Source organism: Clarias gariepinus, chromosome 13 (genome assembly GCF_024256425.1).
Source record: "Clarias gariepinus isolate MV-2021 ecotype Netherlands chromosome 13, CGAR_prim_01v2, whole genome shotgun sequence".
Classification (NCBI taxonomy): domain Eukaryota; kingdom Metazoa; phylum Chordata; class Actinopteri; order Siluriformes; family Clariidae; genus Clarias; species Clarias gariepinus.
The window spans coordinates 31,757,672-31,780,000 of NC_071112.1; the positions used below are offsets into that span (position 1 = coordinate 31,757,672).

Sequence of the window (22,329 nt, forward strand, 5' to 3'; positions counted from 1 at the left end):
TACCTTGAGTGTAGCAGGAGAATATATAGAAAATAAAGAGAGTTTTTACATGTATAGTAGCATTTATTGTGAATTTTCATTATGTTCATCAGGGGAAACCCTTAAACATCCTGTACTATGTAGATTCTTGAAAAAGTGCGTTTCCCTTTTAATCACGGGGTTAAAATTGTGCAAAAAAGAACCTTTTAAAGCCTTTTATTTATACTGTATGAACACAAATGCACTGGAGGGGAAGTCACCCGCTACAGGGAACTGCAGTTTGTTGAAACTTGACGACTCTGTACGTTTCCAACCAGCTGTTTTGCAGATCTTAGGCAAATTTGGGAAACAATGTTCCAAATGGCTCCAAATGCATGACAACTGTTTTGTGATCGTTCCAAAATGACTAACAAGATCATTTAATCCACTGATGCACAAGTATGTAAATGTCTTCATTTGTTTGGAAAACTCTTGACTCTTGAGTAAACTCTACATTAAATTCAGGTCGATAGAAATCCTGCCATTTTCATTTTTCAGTCTAAAATCACAGACCATGGCAGCTCGACTGCGTCAAGCCCAGTCTAAAATCACAGAAATGAGCCGGCATACAGAAGAGTCAGGACTAAGAATGGAACTTGGCCTGCGCTGCTCTGACCACAACTACAAATTGTTGTATTCATGAATAAACGCCTTCTTTTCTTTTTTCAGACAGTAAATTGAGGAGTTCGCTTTCATGAAGCATATGTAGCTTTATAGGCAGGCAGAGTTTTTAGCCATGAAAGATTCACGGTGACGAGCATAACAACTTAATAAACGGTTCCTTGGATAGGTAAAGGTTTGAGGTTTCTGAACTGGGGCCACTTTTGGATTGTTAATGAATAAATAGTAATTTACAAGAATAAAGTTCTAAATTCCATTCATTATTCATCTCACTCATTCTCTATAGCGCTTATCGTGTACAGGGCCGCGGGGTGCCTGGAGCCTATCCCAGGGGACTCAGGGCACGAGTCTGGGTACCGCGCAGACAGGGTGCCGATCCATCTCACATACACATACTTGCAATTCCAGCCAGAATGTCTTACTGTATTGTGGGAAGAAACTGGAGTACCCGGAGGAAACCCACGAGGCACAGCCGGGGTAAACATGCAAACTCCACACACACACACACACACACAGACCTGAGGCAGGAATCAAAGCCTGAACCTTGGAGGTGCTAAAGATTATGCAATTCAACTGGTATTTTCTGGATGTGCCAAGAAAAGAATCCTAAGGCTCATAAAATGTGAATGTGGTAACAAAAGAGCAATAAAATGATTTAAAGTTTCATAGTTCCATCCCTGCCTAAAACCATACTTCCTACTGCTAAAGTGAAAAGTTCCTGTTAAAACTATAGTAGAATGAAATAAGTTAAAGCCAATATCTACATTTACACCACAGCACTGTTAAAGTCTCGATTGCTCACAAACATTCATTAATTTTCTCTAACAGCAGCTCCAACAGTCATTCTGGCTGCATAGCAAATCACAGTTTTATATAAAAACCCTAGCTTTAATGGCCTATTACTTTTATAGTGAGAGCTTACAAAAGGATAAATGTGATAGAAAATAATTGTTGATATAGCGCAGTTTTCTCTCATTTAGAGTCCAACTTAAGGCATGTACCACTCAGAGCTCTTCTAGAACATGATTAGAAGAAAACCCAGTGCACACAAGGCATTAGGACTCGATATATTGGTCAGTTTGGTCCTTTAGCTTTTGGTTTTGGGGCACATGGATATTTTGCTTCAACTGTTACTAAACTTATTTCCTGTTGGAGTCCGTCTACCATTTTTCCAAGTTGGACACCCCACTTGTGATTTGCACAAAAGAAGATCAGCATGCAGTGATTTGGGTTTTTGTGGTCTGAGGGTAAACCTGGTGCCAAAACAAGTCACAGAAGAGCTTAAACAGTGTTCAGATATCTGCAAGCAAAATGTGAAGCGATACTCTAAGGAAGGTGAAAGTTTCTTTAAGAGAATCAATACTCTTGACAAGACACGGATTTATCACTACAAGCCTAGTGGAGAATAAACAGCTGAGTATGGAGCAGAAACATCCTTCATCCCTGACCGAGGAAAAGTTTAAAAGTCAGCCTGTCATCAGCTGGAAAAATCATCAAAGCTTACAGTATTCTGGGATTCTTGAGGGCCAGAAGTATTGGAACATTATCAGGAAAACGGTTCGACAATCAACAGTGCTCGTTACAGTGAGAGGCTTATTGAAGAGCTGAAGCCTAAACTTTAGATTAAACACAGAGGACCGATATCCAAGAGCAATGTGATCTCGCATGACGACGCACGTCTGCACACTTCTGCCCACACTGCAAGAACTTAGTTTAAAGTATCCTCCCTATAGTCCTTATCTCACTGCTGTCACCTGTTTGGTCGCCTGCAATCGGCTCTACAAGGACGATGGTTCAGGCCTGATGAAGAAATGAAGGCAGCGCTGCATTCAAGGCTCAGATTTTTTCCGGATTTTATTCCTATTTTCTAACCTTCAGTGTTCCTGGGATAAGACTCTGCATCCAGTTGAATCCTGACCAGGAAACCAATTATAAATGTGTTTATGGTTTTTGTACTTTACCCACTGAAAGGATGCTCTTTGCAAAAAGATATTTTTCTCAAGGTTTAAATACCCACATTGGGTATCTATCTAAACACGAACCTACGAGTTACTACATGCAAAGCTAAAGTTTGTCCTATAATCCATTTATCCAGACAATCATGATTCAGCAGCATTTTAAAGGAATCTCTGATAGTTTTTTCCAACCTAAAAGGTAAGAGTCGACACTGAAAAGAGTCGATTCTTTCAGTGCGGGTTATTGGGGAATGGGAATCGATTCTAAAGATTCTGAATCAATTCTATTCGGCTCACAGAGAAGACAAAAATGTTAAAAGCTAAAGTAAACACTTAATCTTAAAAGCTAACACACACGTCCATATTAACATCTAGTAGCTTTTTAGATATATTTACTTTACTAACTGTTTCATCATTTAAATTGTCACTAATTATAAAACCTGACTAACTACAGAAGTAGAGGTTTAAAGTTAACGCTGATTAGCGGATAAGCTAGCGTTTGCGTTCCAAACTTTGCTGCTAACTGCAGTTTGTGACTAATGTATTAGTACATGTGTTTATTTTTTTTTTTTATTTAAACAAATGTATGAAATTTGAAATGGGTTATTCTACAGAAACTGTGAAATTTGGGTGATAGAAATCTTCTGAAATATATATATCTTCTCTCACACATAGACTTCTTTAGTAGAAATAACTTTACTTTATGATTCCACAAAAAGTAGAGCTTAAAACATTTTTTTCAACAGTTAATATGTTGTGTTAGTTCTCTTCCTGTTAACATCATTGATGGTAACACCAGTGACAATTTAGAGAAAAATCTCAAATATTTACAAAACGGCTTCCATGTGTAGCACGTGATTTCTAATTATGTCAAAACCAATTAATTATTAGATGTAATCAGTTTTCGTGTCTAATTTTTGACAGTTATAATTATAATATGAGTAACACCAATGACGGACAACAATGCTTTAATTATAAAAACAGAACATTAAAGTAATTAAAGTAATGCAGTGTATTTAAAGTAATACAATGTATTTCATACCATCAGCCAAAACATGAAATTGGTGCTAAAAAAAGTGTCTCATTCAGATGCAAAAGTGCATTTTCAGACAGGAACTTTTTTAAATTAAATCTTTTCTGTATTATTCTAAAATGAAAAAATTGTTCAGATATTGCGAAATTTGACATGGTTACAGACACTACAGACATTTCGACAAATAGACGCTTTTACAAAGAACCATCCCTCAAGAAGTGCACTGAGGTCGCCATGGAATTTTAATGGTATATGTGTGTTAGCAGTAATTTTTGGACAGATTACAAAAAGTAATTTCAACGAAAGTTTTCTATGTTTTATGGCCACATAACATATGGTGTGTGTGTTTAATTTGGAGGATTTAAACAAAACCACTGTTGTTAGAAATTGGGGGGGGGGGGGGGGGATTCTTCATTTTGCACGGAAGCTTTAATTTAAGCAACAGTTAGTTTTACAGGTCATATGCTTGTGAGAGCTTACACCAACGTTAGTACCAATACACATCAAGAAACATTTAATATTTGTAAACATTTTATATTTGCATTTTAAATGATTTTGAAGTGAGACGCTTAAAAATGTCCATTTTTTGGGGGACATATAAAACATCTCTCCAAACCAACCTAAACCTAAACACTGAACCGTGAGGTCGGTCACTTCGATATGTGTGTCTTCTTTGGCACACACATTTTTTTGTGTTGTATATTATTTCAAAATAATACAATCAGGCCCAATACTGTGTTTTGGCTGTTTATATTTTCTGAAGATGAACCTGTGTGTGTGTGTGTGTGTGTGTGAGTTTAAATGAGCAAAACACAAAGTGACAGCACTTTCCAGAATGTTTGTAAAATAACCCTAATTAAAATATAATGGTATGAAATGTGATTATAGGTTCGAATCCCGGAGTCGGATCAGGAGTCGATTCCGCGCCTAAAGAGTCGGTTCTGCAGTGTGAGCTGTGCGATCCGGCGCTGCTGGACGTGTGTCGGCGGGCCGGGCGGGGGAGGCGGGTCTGTGCGGGCCGGGGCAGGGCGCCTGTTCCCCGGCGGTGTAGCGCGGCTAAAGGGGCGGGTCTTGTCTCTTTCACGAGCTGGAGAAAGCCAACCTTTTCTTTCTCATTGTCTGGAGCTGCGAGGAATGTGCCGGGTCTGAGAGTGTGTGTGTGTGTGAGGGAGACTCTGTGTGTGTGTGTGTGTGTGTGTGCGCGTCCCCAGCCGGAGCTGTTCGCCGCGGAGCTACCTCATTAATTAATGAATTAACTGAAAGGGAATTATTATCATCGGTCACGTGTCCAGGTGAGTGCGATCGGGTCGCTGCTTTATATTTATTTATTTATTTCTTCAGTTCTGTCCCGTCCCGGCGCTCGGCTCCACTCCCGCGGTAAGTTTAGTTTCCCCTCCGGATTCTTCTTCCTGCTGCGGCGGGACGGAAAAACCACCGCGCCGGTGTGTGTGTGTGTGTGTGTGTGAGAGTGACTACACGATCTCATTCGGATTTCGGAAGGATTTTTTGCGCTAAAGCCTGGTGTGTGTGTGTGTGTGTGTGTGTGTGTGTGCGCGCGCGCACTCCTGGAGCAGCCTTTACTGACACTGTGGAATATTTTTAAAGAATTCTTTTGATCTTTTAACGGTTTGTCCGTATTTGCTACATTTCCACACACGTACTGATCAGACAGACTTCTGCTCTGGAGGAACAACTTCTGATCTGTTCCATTTACGTTCCTGCGCTTGTTTCGGTTTGCTGAGGTTACAGTAACAAGAGGGCAGGGGGGGTGAGGGGGGGCACTTAGGGGTGGTAGTTTAGTTTGTAAGTTGTTGTTTTTTGTCGCAGTGTGTGTGTGAGAGAGAGAGAGAGTGTGTGTGTGTATGTGGGAGAGAGTGTGTGTATGTGTGAGAGAGTGTGTGTATGTGTGTGAGAGAGAGAGAGTGTGTGTGTGTGTGTGAGAGAGAGAGAGTGTGTGTATGTGTGAGAGAGAGTGTGTGTGTGTGAGGGAGAGAGAGAGAGAGAGAGAGAGAGAGTGTGTGTGTGTGTGTGTGAGAGAGAGAGAGAGAGTGTGTGTGTGTGAGAGAGAGAGAGAGAGTGTGTGTGTGTGTGTGTGTGTGTGTACAGAGTTGGCAGAGGCCTGGTGCGCACCGCTGGCGTTCTGCTAAATGGAAATTACAGTGCAAGACGGGCTGATTAGAGATGCGAGGACTTTCGCAATCAGCAAATCTGTCTCTCTGTCTTCAAACTGTAGGCTCGTCCTCAATTTCCGTGTGTGTTAACATATAAAGCGTAGGTATGTGTTTTTTTGTTTTTTTTTAAGCTGCACTTTAACACTACAGCTTGTTTGCTTCACTGAGTAACAGGAATAAACACCCCGGTCCTCAGAAGTAACTGCTAAACCGGAACCGCCCACCTAACTGTACTTGTTTTGGAGGAGGGGGGGAGTTGTTATGTGACGAACTTACCTTAGTCTTACAGTCCAGTGCAGTGTGAAACGGGTTTTTATGTCCGGTCCCCACAATGCTGCAACATTAATTATGTCAATGGAAGGTCCTCGTAAGGATTACAGGAAGACATCTGTGTGGACATGTTTAAATCTTGGTCACTTTTGCCGAGGTCACGGATGTGACAGGAATATCTCAGAGTTTTAATAATTTTGTCAATGAAAGGTCATCACAAGGGCAAAAAGAAAAAGTTGCGTGTTTATTTCTTGTTTATCGTGAGTGGGTAAAAATATGGTAGGTTTTGTGGGGTTGTTGAGCTGGTCCGCACAAAACTGTGTTGACGATTATTCCTGTGAAATGTGCTCACTAGGATGGTAAAGCATTTATTCATATACATTTTGATGGAGTCTACAAAGATAGGAAGATCTGATTTGATGGTTGACGAGTCACCACAAGCCTGCGTTAATAACCAAGCCAATGCAAAGTCCTCAAAAAGGCACTGAAGCAATGTTGCATGCTTAATTCTTGTGTGAGCGAGATCACGATGAGAACAGGAATATTTGGTAGTTTCTTTTTAGGGATGTTTAGCTGGTCCAATCAAATCTGCGTTAATAATTATTCCAGTAAAAGGTTCTCAACAGGATGGTAATGCATTTATTTACATATTTCTTGGTTACCTTGATGGTGACCGTAAGGATAGGAATATCTGGTAGTTTTGGGGGGATGTTTAGTTGGTCCCCACCAGACGGTGTTAATAATTATTCCATTAAAAGGTCCTCACTAAGATTGTAAAGCATGAATTTATATCTTGGTTATCTTGATGGAGACCACAAGGATAGTAAGATCTTATGTGACATTTGCAGAGTCCCGACAAGCCCGAGTTAATAACCAAGTCAATGACAGGTCCTCACAAGGCTAATAAGGCGAATTTACATGTTCATTTCTTGTTTATTGTGAGTAAGACCACAAGAATGGGAATATTCATTAGTTTTTGTAGGAACGTTTAGCTGGTCCCCACAAGATCGCATTAAGTATTATTCCAGTGAAATGTCCGTACTAGGATGGTAAAGCATGTATTTCGATATCTTGGTGGAGACCACAGGGTCTGATTTCGATATTTGACGAGTCCCCACAAGCCTGCATTAATAATTGTGTCAGTTGAAGTTCTTCACTAAGGCGAGTGCGTGTCTGCTTGCGTGTTGATGAGGATGCCGAGGTGAGACTCAGGAGCTGGTGGAAGTATGTACTGCTCTAGGCTATATGTACACAGTAAGTGTGCATCTGTCACAGATGATATGATCCGTCATTGTGTCATTCTTGCCCCTGCCAGGTTACCCCGATCACCATGAGATACCTGAGCTTAACGTGGTTGTAATGTATCCACATAGCTAGCTATAGAGGGTAACACATTTTGTTTAGAACCTGCATGGTTTAACGTGTTTGCATGAGATATCACTCGGCAGGTGGGCAGGTTACCCCCCCACCCCCCGTCCCTACACCTCAGGTTAGTAAAGATCTGGCTGGTGCTTTTCTCATGGCTCGTTTGTCTCACTTGAAAGACGCACGGACACAGATCGTTCTTCTTCCTGTCAAGGTCAGTGCGGAATGTCTTGAGTTTATGAACGTGGAATAAAACGTTTCACAGCCTGTGTAACAGGAACATCTGTGATGGATGTATTCGACATCCTGCAGCATTTTATAGAGTATAATAAACCAAATATGTCTTGTAGGTAAATGAAAATGTCTGTTGCATGTAGGAATGTCACGGCTTCTACAAAGGACATCAGGGCCCTTCTGTTTAAGTAATTAAAGCTTGGAGCTTGTACTGGCATGACGAGTCCCACCAGCTGCTTTAAGAGCTTCAAGTAGGAATTAATATTTGGAACGAGACATGGGAGGAGAAAAGAAAAAACTTTACCTCATGTAGCTGGCTGTGTCCAGAACCAGAAAAAACAGTGCGTTCAAAAGGATGTCAAAAGTGTACACTACTTTAGATTTAGGTTTTATTGCTGATTGAACATTTTAATGAAATTCACTTACATAATGGCGCTCGTCATGGGGTCTGGGCAGGACCGAGAGACGACTCGTATTTAGAGATTGCTCTTCTATAGATTGACTTTTTCATTAAAGGAAAAACTGTATAAATTTGGTTACACATTGGCACTAAATATGCCAACTGAATGTTTGGACCCTGTGGTGGCATTAAAACAAATCAGATTAGATGTTGGAACGATATTTAATTTAATCCATTATGCTAAATCCGATTAAGACGCGGGTTGGTTCTAGTACTAAAGGCTACCTGAACAAGGTTCTGTGTGTGTATGTGTGTGTATGTGTGTGTGTTTTGGACAGCTTAACTCCAGCAGATTGCTGTTTTAGAATTCGGAGACGATGGAGACCAGGGTAATGTCAGGTTCTGTGCACGCGAACGGTCCTTAAAGTTGCAGCAGTAGCTTCAAACACGGCTACATCAGGCTAATCAGTCAGCTGGGACTCATAAAACAGGGAGGGAGGAGGAACGCAAAAAAAAAGAAAGCAGGAGACCTGCCTTGACCTGTTTCAGACATGAAGGGATGAACCACTGATGGTTTTCCAGTTAGACTCTAAAGTTAGCAGCTCCAGTGCGTGTGTGTGCATGTTTAAGCTGCACGCCGGACCTGGCTGACTGAACAGTGTTGGAAAGTATATATATATACACACACACACACACACACAGACACACACACACACGCACGCACTAATCCACACTAGGCCATGTCTATGTGACATGTTTGCCTGATGAACTGAAATGTCTCAAACTTGTATTTTTGAATAGGTTTATATTTCCCTTGTTTGTGTTTTTTTTTCTTTTCTTTAAAAGTACAGTTTGAGATTTTTTCACCGTACCAGGTTCACCTAACGAGATTTATTTTGCAGGCATTATTTAATTACCTGAAATAAAATGCATTCTGTATAAAGCTTTATTAGAGCTGTAGATCGTTCTATCTGAACTTTATACAAATGTGTATATTTATTATTACAGCCTGACTTGTTGCTCAAACTGTGTGATTTATTCGGTTATGCAGTTTAATTGATCTCTCAGTGAATTGATCAGTTTTTAATTTAGAGGTGATTCACAATTGTGTTAAATAATTGACTTTACTACAACAGAAACTGGTTCCATCTTCGAAAAATACTCATATTTTGTAGCACTTTTTTTTTTGTTTGAGTTTAGATTAGTGTTTTTTCGATAAAAAATAAAGATTTGTGCTTTGTATGAAACCTGACATTGAAACAGCATTTTGCTCATTCCACTTATTTGCTTATTAGATACTTGCAGTAGTTTTAAATACTTTGAAAACTATAAAAAATATAATAACGTTAGTGGTAATGAAATGAACGGAAAATCTCAGTGGCCATAAATCTAGTCCACGCTCTCCCTATGATCCACAGGTGTACTTGTGACGAGCCAGGACAGTCAATAACTATAAGATCTCCAAGCTGAATAATAAGTACAACTTCCGCGATGATAGTTTGAGATTCTCACATCTGGAACTGATAACAGCGCCCTGGCTGAACTCTGATGAACCTGCTATTTATTACATGTTCTGATAATCAACATGCACAAATCGTCACCGTATTCGCGTCTAATCGAGTTCCAGCTCCGGTGCCTTGACGCTGTGTGAGACGCAGGTTTAACTCTCTCCACTGGCTTCACGCTCGCTCTGGCTGCTGATCTGTCAGTTCTGATTGAAACTCTGCTACAAACATTAATTAGAAAACCGGTCTGAACATGCACTTGGCCTCGACCGTCTGTACGAGCAGCTCTATATCAGTCGAGTCCGCGGGTGTTCTGAGAGCGCTCCTCGCTGTTTTGCGGTTCTCGTTCTTCTTTCTGTTTGCCCGCCGTCGCCGTCTCGTAAGCCCTTATCTTTCATCTGCGTCAACACTGCTACTGTCATAATCTCACTCGGAGGTCAAATTTCACTCCCCGAACAAATGATTATTGTTGGTTCTATGACTGACGCCGATGACCTTTGTGTGTTTGAACAGGATGTGTGTGAAGACACGTGTGCACGAGTGAGAGTATGCGGGCCAAAGAACACGTCAAGATTCCTGCTTCTTCTCCCGAGTGTTCGTACCATTTTCTGTCTGCGTGTTCTCCCTCTGCGCCTGTTCCTCAGCAGCCACCGTGCTGATTGCTTTTCCACACGCCGTGCCGTCCGTATGTAGTTCCTGGACCAAACGTGGTTAAATGTTTAAGGACATCTTGTGTATATATATATATATATATATATATATATATATATACGTATATCACAACGAACTAAGGGTTAATCTGAGAATTAAACTGAAAGAAAAGTTTAATCTCTTCATCTGTCTGAATTTCATTAGTCGCTCTGCAGCTTACCTGCCGGTCCAGACTTGTCCTACTGTACGAGGTGCTGCGTATTTGTATGTCTCTTTCGGTGGGACGCTATCGCATTTCACTTAGCGAGGATACCGGATCGGCGCCAAGGAATGGAATTCCACCTGGGAGCGCTCGCTAATGAGGTCCTCCTCTGAACCCGGTGTCCCTTAAATGAAGCTTACGTACGCGCGGTAAGATTTGAGCGCTCTTATTTTATTATTTTTGGTTTAAATCGTCCTAAATATGCTTAGTAGGTTTACTTTCTGTTCTGTAGCTTTGTCTCTGCACGGCATTAAATAACTAACAAAACCCTCGGGGCGTCCTGTTTCAACCGCATCATCTGCAGGATTACGCTTCCCGTCCTGAAAATGATTATTTGTCTCTGCAGTGTTTTATTCCTCTTACACGGTGGCAGTTTGCCGATAAGCTGTTACCATGGAAACATCATATTAGAAGTACAGGGATATAAATCAGCAGATAGTGATGAATATTTAACACAGTTAATAAAAAGTGTCAGGACGTAGCAGTAGGAGTTTTAGGTCTCTCCAGTCGTTTCATGCCAAAGCTGCTTGAGAGACAGGTTTCTACAAAACATCATCAAAGGTGCCAACTTGTGTCGTAAGAGGTAGGATTCAGGTTTTTTTTTTCGTTTTCTTTTCTCGGGGTCCTGCGGATTGGTCTGAGGTTCACACTTGCTATTAAAGAAAGATAGGCGTTCACACCTCGGATGTGTCTTTTCATGATAAGAAGTGTGAAAGATCTTCTAAAAAGTTTCCCACCCGGTTTCACTTCCCAAAAACGCAAACGTCGCCCACTAACTACCGGTTTAAGCACCTGCCACGTATAATATACGCATTTCATAATAATCACATTACCGCCTTTTGTGTGTGTGAGAGGTTAAAAACGCTAGACATGAGCTAATGTATTCTGACAGGTTTCTACAGAGCTTCTAGAAACATAAAAAAACCATGATCTCGGATCCTTTGACTGTTGTTGACGCCGGACTGGATGCAGTAGGTCGTCTCTTGTCTGACTCTTGTGTCAGATTGCTGTTTTTTTCTCAAGGTTCATCATGTTTGGTGCTTTTCTGCTCACCATGGCTGTAAAGAGTGTTTATTTTCTTTTACCATAGACTCTGCGAGCTCCAACAAGCCTGGCCGCTCCAATCGTTCCCAAACAAACAAAGCGTTTCTTCTCGCAGGACCTGTGTCATACATTTCCCTAAAGAGGATAAAGCAGCATACATGCATTTTAAAAGAGAGATTTAATTGATATAATCTATGCAGAATGTCCGAGCATCAGACTGTAAATGTATTACGGCCTTCTTCAAAGCAGTCACATCACATCACAACTTGACCATGACCCAACATTCATGCAGAAATGGTCGAGAACCTTTCTGAGGCGGTAAAGTCAGACGGACGTCTGCGAGTCTGTCGTTCCTGAGATGCACAGGGTCTCCGCAGCTGCAGCAGCTGACACACCTGAACAAGCTCCTGCACGCTCGCTAGACGCCTCTCACTCGCTCGCGCGCGCACGCGTAGCTGTCATTCCACATCAGCAGATCCTACTCAGGACAAACTGACACAACACACAGACACACACCCTTCTCTCGTTCCCGGCCAGAAAGCAGAGGGAGAGAGAATATGTCATGCTGTGTCAACTTCCTTATAGTTCCTGAGAAAATATAATCACGCAATGTGTCGACTCTGCCCTTTCCACTGTCTGTGTGCAGTCGGTTCATGACCTCTGATGGCTCCTCCTGTGAAAATTAGGACGTGAAATAGGTTTTCTATAACCTATTGTATCATCTCTTTAACCCGTCTCTGGTTATAAGGGTTTGAGGACGAGAAATGAAGAAGGGCTCGAGTGTATAAAGCGTATTGTATGACGTCCTGGTACAGTATGTGGCTAATTGGCGCTTGTCCAACATATACATCCTTTCCCCTAATGGGAGGACATGAATCATTTGTTTATTCCTTGTGGAGCTAAAACTAACCCCAGGCACACTTGGGTAGGAATATACAGTACTCTAATATACGTCCTGCGAGTCTGGGTTAGTACACACCCGTTCACACTTGGGGTCAAACAGTCTGCCTCCATGTGTTTGGTGTTGATGGGACGTTAAATGTAGTCGTTAATTTATATATATATAAAAAAAGGTTGCTTCCCAATTTGGCCATACTTTGGTTTTTAGATAAAATGACAGAAGGAAATCACCAACAAAGGGAAACCTTAATCCGGTCTAAATCTAATGTTTTTAAATCTTAATAAGAGTTAAGCACTGCACAGGCTGTAACACAAGCTCAGAATTGAATCTGGGAACCTGGAGATGGAAGGCAGGAGCGCTTCTCACCGTACAGACATCCTGCCCCTCCCGCATGTCCCGGGAGGCTCCCGTATATTGATAGCAGCTCCCTGACGCTAACCCGTAAATCATGTACAATATCCTGGAACTTCTCCTGGAGCATGCACATATTGGTTTGCCTCTCTTCGTCCTACAAGTTTTCTTAGCGGGCGGGGCTTTAAATTTTAACCTCGCTCTGTCTCCTGATCAGGCCGGTCGTGTGTTTTGCAGCACGTCAAAGTGTCCCTCGTGTCTCAGAGTAGTTTACCTGGTCAGTTCTGGTACGTTTAAGTATTTTTATATTAGTAAGTACCCGAACAATTTGCAGTGATGCGTGTAAGAGGAAGAACTTGGAAGAACTCTGCTCTGTTTTGCATCTGTAGGAGGAGATTTTATAAATGCCAAGATGAGTCTAGAAGCAAGTGTTTGTGTGTGTTAGATGGAGTCTGATGGCTAAAAATGTTTATTATAATAATTAATAATAGTGGTGATAATAATCGAAAACTTTATTTATGATGCACTTTATATTCAAAGCAAATCTCAAAGTGCTACAAATTAATTTGACCCAAAAGCTCTGATAAAGATAAGTTTTTAGACCAAATTTAAAAGCATCAACAGTCTGTGGCGTCTGGGAGAGAGAGTTCCACAGTCTGGGTGCAGCTGAGCAAAAAGTCTGATGTTGGCCCTGCAAGTGTAAAATAAAAAAATAAATAAATAAATAACATGCCGACATGCACATTGGCTGTGTGTGTGTCTGAGTGTGAAGTGAAATATGTAAAATGTGTTTAAAAAAAAGTTTAACGTTAAGCTTTCTGAAAGCCATATTTTAGAATTTTCGCGCACTCTTCCTGATGTTTGAGATGTTTGTGTTGATTCGGTAGCGCTAACGTTTAGCTCAAGTGTGTTTCTTTCAGGACTTTGAAGTATTAAAAACTCCTGAAAGTACAAGTCTTTGATAAACATTGAGCTGCAGAGGGAGTTACGCACTTGCGTAGTTTGTGTGTTCTCCTCGTGCTTGGTGGGTTTCCTCCGGGTACTCAGGGTTTCCTCCATCAGTCCAAAGACATGCAAATTAGCCTAACAGGCGTTCCTAAATTGCCCGTAGTCTGTGCGCGTGTGTGCCTTGTGGATTGGCACCTCGTCCAGGCTGTACCCCATCAAGTCTCCTGGTTTAGGCTCCGGGCCCCTGCGACCCTGTGTACAAGATGAAGCAGTATGGATGATGTGGAGGTAATGAAGTGCTGTGTAACTTAGCTTTTTTATTGTTAAAATTTCGTGACTAGATTTTAGGCATTCCGCCGAAATCCCTATTTATAGCATGTAGGATCATGAGAGATATCCGGTCCTCCGAAGCGTAAAATTAACACGAAGAAAATGCACTAGAAGCGGTTTCATTGCATTCGTTGGGATTTGAACGGCAAGAAAAAGCTGCATGCAATTTTTTTTTTACGCCGGGCAAACGCGCAGCCCGTGTGAACAAGGCCTATCTTCCGCACCTCGCTCCAGTCCTGTAGATGGCGGTATTGCACCGAACACCTATAGAATCTACAAAAGTTGTCTACAGAAGCTGTTGTATATTGTCAGGGATATTTTTGAATTTTAGAGCGAGTTTAAAACTGAATCAATTCTTGAAGTTGTAAAAATGAATCGAATTGAACTTACGTGATTGATTTTACGGCGCAGCGGTACTCGCAATCAGCGATCGCGTACTATAGACGGATGAGCGTCCTGTCAACAAACAGCCGCCGAAATCCCCGAGGCCAAGCGTGTTATTCGGGACGTTACTGCCTCGTCGACGTCGTCTCCTCCCGCGTCCCGTGGACACCTTACAAAGAAGAAGAACAAGGAAAAAAAAAACACTCAGAGCGCCGGAGCAGCTCGAGGACTCCATCAGGTTTGAATTTGCAACTCGTTTCTTCCTTATCGCTCTCTCACACACACGCAGAGCACAACGGTACTGGGACACCAGGGCCTAATCATTTCCTCCACATGCTGCCGGACGGCGTTTCTCCAGCCAGCTGTGTCTAATAGCGCTGCTCAGAGTCCGTTTCTAATTACGCTCAGTAGTTTGCAGAGGAGGCTACGCTAACACCGGGTGCGTATTTTTGGAATAAAATTGCCACACCAGTGATTAGCAATCCTCCTGGAGATTCTGTGTGTGTATGTGTGTGTGTGCACTCGGATTCCAAACCCAGGCGTTCAGAAGATCTAATCCAGAGAATCGAGGCACTTCAATTTAGAGGATGAAATAAATATATATAAAATTGATTTGGAACCAAATTGTTGAAGAAGGTACAAATCCAGGAAGAGAGTTTCTGACCACAGCTCCAGTCAGAAACTATTACAGCCAGACCGCGACTAAATTTGGCACATATTAGAAACGCGCTCCAACAACTGCAGTCTCGAGGTCTTTGGACTGCGACGGATTATTTTCTGGGAAGCTCAAATTAGCCATGCGTATGTATTTTTTTCTCTCCTTTTTTTAGAGAAAGTGGAAAATCTCAGTAGGTGAAGTTTCGGCGTAGCGGAAAAGATTTCTGGGTTATTTTATTTTTTATTTTCTTCTCCCCAACACCATCGATAATCAGATTGTCCGTGAAGCAAAAGAAAAGAAAGACGAAAAAGAAGAAGGCTGAAAACCTGTGTGTGTGTGTGTGTGTGTGTGTGTGTGTGTGTGTGTATGCTGTTTTGTTCCCTGTAGGGAGCGTAGATCCACAGCTGGAGCGAGACGGAGAGAATGTTAAACTCTTAAACATGTTTAACACGCAGCCGAGTGCCAGGAGGAGCGTGTAGGGAAGGAGGTGCAGAACAAAAGGGGGAGAAAAAGGGAAAGGAGAAAAGAAAGAGAAGAAAGCAATTGACTGTGTTTTTTTTTTGTGATTCTCGTCACGTTTCTTGTGTGTGTGTATGTGCTTAAACCTCAGGATGAGTCGAAACGTCGGCGCTCCGTTTGTGTGTTCCAAAGTATTTCTGGAATCCACTGAAAAGTGGAATCTGAACTGTTTGCCCTTAAAAGGGATGTCTGGGTCAGCTGGGTGGAAACTCGCCTGTTATTAATGTCTTTAATGTTCGTTCTTTCTCCCGTTTTCCTGCCTCCTGACGTAGTGTGTGTTTTCTTAAGTGGGGCTCGGAACACAGGAATGTTACGGGCCGCAGAGCCGCGTTGGACTCCGTCTTCACGTGGCATTTTCAACATTTTTTAGGATCAGGTCCAGTTTGTTTAAAGACACGTCCCCCCCCCCCCCTCTCTCTTTCTTTTTTTTCTTTTTCTCTCTCACATGGGAAATGACGCTAAAGGAAGACTATGTGCGCTGCGGGTAAGTTTGCGTCTCGGAGGTCGTGCCCTACAGCAGTGAGTAAACTTGAAAGCAGCTGGAGGACCGGTCCAGAGCGCGACGTCACAGAGTTTCCCCTCCGCCCGCCGTCATGGAGGCGATCGATTCAGCGTGCGATCGCTCCACATCTGTTCCTTATGAATGTTTCGGATCTGCAAAGATTTTGTTTGTCACCACGTTGTCGTTCAGAGTCAGCTGTACAGGAGGTGAACAGGAGGTCAGGGGGACGCGTATGGAGACGCTTACTGCGGTTCTGATTCATTTTTCTGTTTTCAGGGTTCAGCTTAGCGGGAAAGTTTGTGCACGATGATTTAGTTTTTTGTTGAAGTGCAAAAGGTTATACACCCCCTTGAGAAGATTAATAAATTTCATTTATAGCGGCTTTTAAAGCAGTGGACAAACACGACCTGGTGTGCCATCGTAGAGAAGTCATCAACGACAGGGTGGCACAGTGTAGCCCGACATGAAGCTGTTACGGGTACAGGGTACGCTCCGGGCACAAACATCACCAACACCGCTCCCGCTGTACACCATGACGACCTGCATGTTAAATCCTTTCAACTGTAAGATTTTTATACTTGTAAATAAAACGTACAATAGGAATTTGTCGGGAAGCGGTTTGCTACCAGCTCCGGAAGGTTAGCGTTCTAACAACGCAAAATATTTAACGCTCACAGAAGCGCTAATCCTCAGGGGAGTCGAAAGTATGCAAGGGCAGTGACTAAACCTCGCGTAATCTGTTTATTTCATCTCGGACGTTTCTAGCAGCTCCTTCGCCTGCGTAATCTTATCCGCAGTATATATTCAGAGGGATAGAAAAGCGAAAGGCGAAGAATGCGGGAACCGCGAGGGTGTCTGCCTCCTGATAATGGCAGAAATACTCCAGAGCTTGATGAGCTCCAGATACACTTAAAGGGCTATGATTATCCACAGGAAATGATTCGGTGTGTATGAATGTTTTTTTTTAAGAGGAAGTCAAGCTTTTTGTTTCCACTCTATGTCCCAGGTGCTCTCTCTCTCTCTTTTTCTTCCCATTCACCTTGTGTCCCCTTGCCCTCAGCTTCGGAGCGAGTACAACCTGTTGTCAGGAATATATGAGACCTGCCGTAACGCTTATAGGGAATAAAATGCCCTCTTGGTGATGTCATGGTGTCGTGGCTGCGGCTTACGGAGTCAGTCTAGGCCTCCGGTCTGTTGAGAGCAGGGGAGGGTGTGCTGTTTGCTTCTATTAGCTTCTCTACTCTGTGTACTGTGACCTTACTTGGGGGTTTTAGGGTATTTTGGGATGAGGAGGAGAAGGAGCGGTGATTATTAAATTTGTACAGCTCTTGAAAGAAAAGGAAACAAGAACCTAAAAGGACGGAGTTGGAATAAGGACGTTGCCCAGGCACCTGAATCAACATCACCAACCTGGCTTTTATAAAGCCACTTCCTTTGTTAGCCAAAGTCATGTTCAGTGTAGCTGGAGGGTAAAACCCCACCACATAAACACGGACAGAAACAGGATCTGGAGTAGGACAGGCGCCTATCAAAACTCCACACAAACGCCTGTCCTTGCCCTTGGATTACAGCACTGGAATACAGAGGAACATCACCGTACCGCCGTACACGCTGTCCTCTGGAAGGTTCACGTGATCGCTGGTTTACGGTTCATCAGGAGGAATGTGAAATATACTTTAATCTGGAACCAGCACTCGCACACCCAGTAAAGCAAGTCGAGCCGAGTGCGTATCGCAATTATCCGCTACTGCTGAGAGTTATTGTGTGACCTAAACAAATAAATTTACCAGTCATTTGGTTTAAATACCTCGTTTGGTAAAAAGAAAAAGTAAAAGCCAGCTGTCTATAGCTAGCATACATATTATATATTTAATTATTACTATACTTTTTTTTACTTAAAAAGAATTAAATATATGGTTAATCATATTTAAGTGAAGATGGTACGTGTAGATGACATTTAAAAAAATATGCACTGCCAGTTGTTGAATAGTTTAGAGTGTGCCACCTGTAGGGCTATAGATGAACTGCAAGCTTTCACCTTCTCAAAAGCAAACATATAATTTGAAAAATAAATATAGATTTTTGAGTCAGTGTGGCGATACATGAATCACCACAAAAAAGAATCATGATGCGTAACTGAGTGGATTTATTTTTCCCACCACTATTAAGTATTAAGGAGGATGGTGTAACTGCCAGGAGCTATAACGATGGAATATAACGAACGTGTGCAGTAACTCGACGGTAATGTGGCTTTTGCCAAACGTCAGCGAGCCGTGTTTGATCCGCAGTTCAGGCGAGTTCAGCTTTTCTTCTGGGATTCGACAGTACATGTCTGATGTACAAAAGCAAGTCATGTTAGTTTAACTCCGTTCGATCATGTGGATCCGACATATGATGTACTCCAGAAATGCACCGTCTGATCTGACGTGAAGAAGTGATGGTCAGAGATTCCAGAGCTTTTCCCCTCGCAGCCTCCAGAGAGCAGAAGGTTCTTTGATTTTGCATTATTTTAACTGTTAATGTTTATGTATAAGGGTGTCTTTTAACGGGATTCGATAGCTGTCATCTGTAAGCAAAACAACATCCACCAAATGGATCGTGTTGAATGGTCAAGCCATTTCCATATCAGCTCATCTTTATGTGCCGTTTCTTAGATACACTCGTTCAGGACAATAGCCGCGCCACTTTCAAGGTTCCTCCCGCTTCCTTCTACTTGTCTCTACATGTTGGACTATGGGTGGGAGGCAGGTTCATTGTAAAAAGTTTCCGGGTCTTTTATATTGGCTGCTTCCACTTCCTCTCTCGAGCGGTTCATAATTCAGGGCAGGTACGCGGTGACTTGCAGGACTTTGATCAAATTCAGCTCACTTCTTAATGATACACGATTTTGTATATTCTCTTATTTAATTTTGTTGGAACTCTACATCTTATTGGTAACGTTACTGTACTGTGAAGTGGATGAAGCGTTATCCTCAATTCACCAGCCATCTGGTTTTCTGTTCTGCTTTTGACCATCGAACGTGTCCTTGACTGTTAATCCAGTCATAATGATTTCCATTCAAAATGATGAATTAAGCCATCCACATATAAAAAAGTATCACAGGAGACGCATAGAAGCGTATACACACACATACACACACACAAGCAAATGAACTGTCAGAGAGTGTAACTTTCCTTTTCCACCAAAGTGAACCAGGTGCTAGTCCATGTCTGATTCTAGTGCTGGTTCACAATAGTGTACCTCCTTTGTTTTTACATGGACTAGTGTCACATCATTACATCACTGTATCTGTTCAGCAATGCTAACGGCAATGATGGTGGGAAGGCTCGAGGTCATGATTTTGGGAATGCTAGTTCTAGGAAAAAAATGCTAACGGCAAGCACAACAACAATGGCGAACTTAAACATGGCTTTGCAAGCAGTTCTCCTGGTTTTATCATTACTAGAAAGCATTTAAGCTGCACAAAGGAATATTTAGTTAATTTTTTTTAAAGCTGGCTGTCACAAACTTTTAGTTGATCGTGATAATCACGCTCCCAGCACCCTGACGTAAGGTTATTTGTTTTGACCCAACAAAGTGTTGGTGCCGCTATGGAACTGTTTTTTTCTGTCTGAAGCAGGTGCTTTGGCTGTCTGAACTGGTTATGCATCAGGCATTGGCTTCAAACTAGCTCTGGAACTGCCTTGGTGGAAAAGAAGCTTGCGAATGAAAGGCACCATGGCACCCAATGCACCACAGCCCGCCGTGCACGGGGACCAGCAGGGAAAAAGCCCCCAAGGCCTCCAACCCCGGCCCCCAAACTCCCAAGATCCCAATTCGATCAAGCTTGAGGTGCAACCAACAAACATGTCTAATCCACCCCTCAACCAACAGCATTCAAATGACCCATCCCGATAGATCTTACAGAGTCAGACCCTGATGGTCCAGAGCCGCCACGGTTGCACAAGCGGAACCTACACAACACAACACGTAGCATAATGTTTTGCGTTGTTATGTTGCCTGATCGGTGTATCTCTATTACTGTCTCAGTTAGCTCTCATCACAATCCTAACACTCCTGTATTCACAATTTTTATCCTTTTTGGAATTCTTGAAGAAAAGAGAGATTTAGGCTCCTAACACTAAATCAGCAGTAGGATATAAGGTAATATTTGGTCAGCAGGACATGACACAGAGCACCACAGAGTTTTCAAAGAGAGAATAAAATCCATAGAGAAAGATACACTATAACGAAGCATCTCAAAGATCACATCAAGTGCCAACGGAATCTAAACAATTCTACTAAAAGAATGGTGTAGGGAACTTCCTGCCTTTTTCTGTAAACCGAAACCACAGACAAGCATAAAAAGGCGTCGTTTCTTATTTTGAAGCTTTTGGATGGCAGAGAAGAATATAACCCGCACATTAAGCATGGACATTTAGTATTCCTTGCTATGCGAAACCTTAAACTCACCATATCTTGAAGAGCGAGAGAGAACTTGATGTTCACTGAGGCGATGAGGTTTGTTGAGGTTTGCCAGGAACTGAACAATGAGCGATCACTTGGTTGGGCTGATCTGTCAGCTGAACTTTGCTAAAACGTCTGAAGTGTACTGGAGATCCATGTAATGTACTTCTGGACGGAATTAATCATGATTTACATTCCTTGAACTGGGGGGCAGATCTTCTGAATTTACCCAAAAAAGGAGAAATTGATGGTTTATAGAACTAGAGCTTAATCACTCTCCATGGAATTAATAAACAACAAAGTTCAACTGAATTGCATCCTCCAACTGTTTTTAATTATTTTTTTCCACTAAGAGCCATAACACAGAATAACGCTTTGACTTTATGTCTCTGAGTAAACCACACGCATCCGTCCACAACACTACACGACCCTGGTTTGCTTTCTTCAGTAATATTTGTACAGCAACATAGATTATGCTCGATTAGAGCTTTCCGAAAAGACCATTTTCTGTCACTCAGGTTGAATAAAAAGACACCCCCCACCCCTCTCTTAGGACCACTCCTCTCCTGGTGCTTGGTCCTCAGGACACAGTTTCATGTCCCCATAATTCCGGATGTGCATGTGACCTCCTGCTTAAACACTTCCCATCAAAGCAATATCTGAAAAGCTGTTGTGGGAAAGATGTGCATGATTGGCAGGATGAAGGACCAGTCTGTGTACTCATACGGAGTAGGTGTGTTTTTTTTTTTTTTTTTTTGTTTTGTTTTTTAAACTTAGCACAGACCAGAATGTGGAGAAGAACTGAGATGGACTAAAAGAGAGCTTGAAAGGCAAACCGAGTGCTTCAACTCTCCTACAGAGAAAGGCCTGTAGTGATCAAGTTTCTGGGAGCGTCACTGATGGCATAACACTCTTGGATCCTCCTGATGGTTCCTGCAGAGTATCTGGGAAGTTCATCAGCAACTACATCAATTGAAAAACCAGCTTTACAATTACCAGTGGCAGAAGGAGAACAAGGTTATGTCCATGTTCCCATATATATCATGCATATGAGGTAATCCATCTATCCATCCACTATCAAAACTGCTTATCCAGGGGAGATTATTAGAAGGAACTTAGGGCACAAGGTTGGGTAGCCCCAGGATGAGGCAGAAACATATGGCAGAGAACAAGAACACATATTCGTACACTACAGGCAATTTGGAGACTCCAGTCAAGCTAGAATGCATGTTTTACCACCGTGGAAGGATCAGACTATGCAAAAGGTCCTGTCTGAAAAAGTGCAATGGATCCAGGACTAATCACGGACTTTTGAAGGCCTAGAAATATTAATAAAACCGTGGTCCCTCGGCATATGAATGTTCCGCCTTACAAATTTTCGCCACAAAAGTTTTTCTGCGTACTAAGCATTTTTGGCATGTGATTAACCAAACCGGACTGAACCGAACTGAACGCCAGCTAAGTGGGAGCATTCGGGCAAGCAGCAAAGACGTAGCTCCATGGTTTCCAAAAAGGTTAGCAAGAACGGTAACGAGTAGAAAATGGAGCCGCTTTCAGTTTGGTTTTTCAAAGTGGCCGGTGCCGAAAGGAATCATGAGGTTAAGTGAGGTTTAATGTCTATTTCATATTTTACACGTCTTTTTCAAATGGTTTGATTGATTATATACGCAAAAATAATATGATTATAGTGTTGAAAATTGGTAATATTGGTAATATCTTTCAGTGACTGGAACTGATTATCTGCATTTATATTATTTCCT

General features: G+C 42.2%; 1 protein-coding gene and 1 pseudogene across 1 annotated transcript in view; one reads left to right on the top strand and one right to left on the bottom strand.

Moving 5' to 3' along the window:
- The window catches only part of LOC128535330 (platelet-activating factor receptor-like), a 28,157-nt pseudogene extending 7,313 nt beyond the window's left edge, over nucleotides 1-20,844 (bottom strand).
- The window catches only part of luzp1 (leucine zipper protein 1), a 57,309-nt gene continuing 39,744 nt past the window's right edge, over nucleotides 4,765-22,329 (top strand). Inside the window, exon 1 of the mRNA XM_053509477.1 lies at nucleotides 4,765-4,919. The gene's annotated coding sequence lies outside the window, so the exon portion shown is untranslated. The remainder of the gene's footprint in view (nucleotides 4,920-22,329) is intronic.